Here is a 4,622-nt window from a genome sequence, read left to right as displayed (position 1 = left end):
TCACACCTGTGTGAACTGAGTGGTGCAACTCCGTGTGGGGGTCTCCGGGGGATCCCCGGAACTTCCAGGCCCACAGGAAATGCACCGCATCCGAAACGGTCGAGAAATGACAGAGTTACCATGTGGGGGTCCCCCCATATACTGCTATACATGTTCACATAGAACGTCTGTATGAATTGATAGAATTCATTTCATCTCTGTTTTTGAATGGTTTTCATGTCAATAGTAGAAAGTGTTCACTCATAGGGAATGCCACCCCAGTTGTCAATCCAAAATGGTAGATTGAAGTAATCAATCTCCTATTTAAAATGCGAATGATTTATGTTTAGCCCTCACTACGTCTGATATTACTAGTGCATGTCAAATGTGCATTCATGTGTTGTGAATGAATGAGTGTCAGAGAATGTCGTTTTTGTGTAATTTAAATTAGAGATTCTGAGAGAACATGGGTGCTTTTTAGCATTTTTAGACAGTCTTCAAAATAAACTCTTGAAAAGTTGCTAAAATTGATATTAAAAAGGAGCTAAATGTATTTCTAGGTGCTGTTAGAAAAATAAGTTGCAAGGGTAGTCTGAAAGTTGCTAAATGTAGCAACTAAATTGATAAATTGGCAACACTGACACATGGTGAACTCGACTGTTGGCTGTGACGGCCCTGCCCCCTCTGCCTCTGCACAGTAGGCTAGCCGGCAGCCTGGGGCAATATGTTGGACAGAGCTTTCTCTATTTTATAGTAGGATAGTGAAATGTCACGCAGGGGCAACATTAACGAGAGCTGTTTTTAATAAATGTTCTTTACAAATACATTTAACTTGACTTGACTTGATTAAAGTAGCGAAAAGGTGGCTAATCCAAAGGGGAAACTACTGTCCAATCCAGTTCCCTGCAATGGAGAGACATCCATCAGATTCTGAGAAACCACTCCTTTTCCAGACATAAGCTCGGTCATTGTTCATCATATTTTCCTTGATCGAAACTGAGCATGGCTGTTAGGGGTGGACAGAGGGGGCTTTGGTCCTTGCTCCAGTAATGTTTGACTCATAAACAACTGAGGTATGTGCATGGCTTAGAGGCTTAAAACCTACTGTGTCCTGTTGAGTCATCTGTCTCACCAGACAAGTTAAGTAATCACTTTGCCTTTGAGACAGGCGATGTGTGTTCTGATATCCATACATTTGGCAGGATTTTCTATTTTTGGCTGAATTCTAGAGAATAAACAATAGGTCTCCGACTGATGCTTTTGATGTGTAAGTAGAACCACATAGAATGAACAAAGATAACATGCTTTAAACCATCGATTCAACTAGTGAGCTGGGGCCCACTGATGGGCTGTGACGTTATTACAAGTGGGAGCACAAATAATTGGCAGAACACGCCGCCGTTACCCGCGACGCGGCCTACAAGTCAGCCGCTGCCCGAAAATTACAAGTATAGGAGCTGTCCCTTAATGGTATTTTGGTCCAGTGTCACCCGCTATCTATTTTGCCGACACCGGTATTTGCGCCTAGAGGTGTGGTCATGGGCGCATTCCCCTAAATTGCTATTTTGGTCACACACATTTGGGAAGGCGATAGTGGAGTTTAAAAGCACCCGTAAGCCGTATGCCAAATTAGTTTGGTAGAGCGGCGCGCGCCACATGCCTGCAATGGAGATGTCCGCGGACACGGAGTCAGGCTGCTTCAGCTCTCCGTATTCTCCTACGCATCTCTTTGTAATTTAGTGTATTTAGAATGTTCTAACGAAAATGGAGCCCTAAGATTTTAGTGATAATATAACATTAATTGCCATTCATTTTTTAAATTTAAAACCTTGAAAATGTTGTTTTCATTGATAGTGATAAATTGGAACGTAATGTATACTGTCTTAGTTCCATTTATCCAAGTCGGAACACAATCGATTGATTGGTCATGAAAATGCAGGTGAGGCACGAATGCGTTCGAGATTTTGCAATTGGGCCCTGATCCAGAAAAGTTTGGGAACCTCTGCTTTAAACCCCTTTTTTAAAGGACCTATAACATAAAATTCAACTTTTTCAATTTATTTTGTGTTTTTGGGGCTCCCATATGTGTTTTCTATCCCCACAAATAACCAATTTTGAACAATCAGGCTTTCATATCATATGGGTGTTTTAATGGAAATTGCTCTCAGGAACAGCTCAACTGATTTTGGCCTCATTGTGATGTCATCAATGTCACCCTACTTTGTATAATTCCTCCTTCTTCAGTCTTCAGTTCCAAATTTGCATTTCCACTTTGTTTACAATGTCCACCATTGTTGATTTTCCAAGCTGGCATGGAATGGAAACAAGCCTGGTTTTATCTAGCATCAGTATTATAGAGCACCGAAGTCCTGACGTCACTTTCCTCTACTACCAGTAGAGGGCAGTGAGCGCAAAGGTTCATGTATGTTTTTATAAGCATTGTACTCTCCATAGGGGGATTTTAGATCGCCTCATATAAGAACTGTGTTTGAAAAATAAACCGATCACCCCGGCCTTTTCACTCATATGGATATGAAGCATCGACTGAAGGTGGAAATGTACAAATATACCCAAAGAGTAACAAAATAAGCGTTAGAAACGAGCCAAACAACCCAGAGACTACATTTCCGGGTAGGCTGCTTCTGCCCGCAGCCCGTCGCACAACAGAAACTGAACGTTAATTACGTTTATTTTTATTTTTATTTTATTGATATATAATGTATCGTGGTTAGTACGAGTCGAGTCACCACCAGCTGAGCTTACGTCAACGAGGAATCTCAGGAACGCAATATGTTGACAGCTGGGCGTGACGTATATGCTCAGCGACATTGCATTCATATGTAGTTTCAAGGCTTTTGCGGTCACATTAATTCCATTTTCTCTAGAAACTGGCTGTATCAAATATGAATGGACATCATTAACGACGCACAGCCACTCCTCTGACAGAAACGCCGAGGTGGTCCGTTTATTTTATACACAGTTCTTATATGAAGCGACCTAAAATCGCCGTTTGGGGATCTCAATGCAAATAAACAAATACATGAACCTGGAGATTGACGACCTCTACTGAAAGTGACGTCAGACTTCGGAGCTCTATAATGAATCAAATATTAAACAATCTGCATATCAGCACCCCCACCACCTCAGGACATTGTGGTACTGCAGCTAAAACTGCTTTCAAAGTCCAGAAATAAATGACGAGGCCTGGTTATATCAGAGTGGTGATTGAGGCTCAAACCATTAGAAATAACTTTGATGGACATAGACAATATGATATTAAATATTAAAAGCAGTTTTAAAATGCATGTTATTTGCGCTTTAAGTTTTGAATATGTGGTCTGTGTTTTTATGTATTGCAAAAGGTGTTGTGGGCTGGTGGGAAGAACGGGGCCAGGAGTTTAACTGTGTGTCCGGTCTGTGTCTTGGGTCATGACCCCAAGGCTTTTCGTCATGTCAAAAAGGGAACCTCCTGTCTGTTTTCCCCTCTTCTTTCCCTTCCCAATAGACTCATTACCCATATCCCTGATGGTGATGTCGAGTGATCAAATGACATGACACTTAAAGCCATACTTCGCTTGAAGTACATGCAGTCCTGTAAGTGTTTGGCACACATTTCCCAGGGAAAATTAAACAACCATCTGCCATCGATATTGGGTGTCCTCAACAAGCATTGTGATGTTGCATGATGCAGTATTGCGGTATTTCTATGGCATATACTGTAAAAGTTAAAGCATAGCAACCACGTAGACATTTTTGTTTTGTGTGTGCAACTGTGCATGTGGTCTGGGTTGGGTTTGAACTAATTTAGCCTGTTTGTAATTATTGATGAGGCAAAGTTGGAGGGGGAAAAGCTGGAGATGATGTCATTGGTTAATACGTATTCCAGGGGCGACTAATGGAGTTTGGCTGTTCAGGGAGTTGTGTCAAAGTTCACCCTTCAGGAAATGGAAAATGTTCCAAAGTGAAATATCATGTTAAGTCCCATCACAGAAGCTAGACACAGCGACCCTAGATACAGATATGTGAATTGTGAAGATATGTGAAGCATTTTGGTTTAGTCCAACAGTAAGCATTGTCATGAACAGAACAAAAGAAAAACAGCCTTGCATTCTGTGGATCAATAAGATGCACATAATATAAATTAAATTCATAATTTGTGTTGACATACAATATTTATATACTGCAAAATTTATTTTCATCATATGTGCATTACAAAGGAAAAATAATCTTGTCATGCTAGTTACATAAAAACACATACTTGTTTTTATGTTTTCTTAACTCTCTAATTCCACGACCACTTTGTTAGTTGTTGTTTGTTTGTGAGTATGTGTGTAGGGTCATTATGTCATTATGTGGTGAGTGGGATTTTTAAATTCTTTCTTTGTGTATGTGGGTGGGATGTTAGGGTGGTCATTATACATGTTTGCTACTTTGGTGTATTTAGCTATTTTAGTTTTTTAACCAAATTAACCCTATAGCATCCTTATTCTGGGAATGTCAAAATAGGCGCACAAGCAAAAATAGCAGACCTACAAGCTCACAACACATTGCGTGGTGACGTGACGTGAATGCTGTAAACATGACCTGTGTCATTGTCCTTTAGCCATGTTCATCCCATGTGCTTGGGGGAGGGGCTTTCGGCA

Source organism: Electrona antarctica, assembly GCF_951216825.1.
Source record: "Electrona antarctica genome assembly, chromosome: 12".
NCBI lineage: Eukaryota > Metazoa > Chordata > Actinopteri > Myctophiformes > Myctophidae > Electrona > Electrona antarctica.
Note: the sequence above shows the minus strand (reverse complement) of the source record.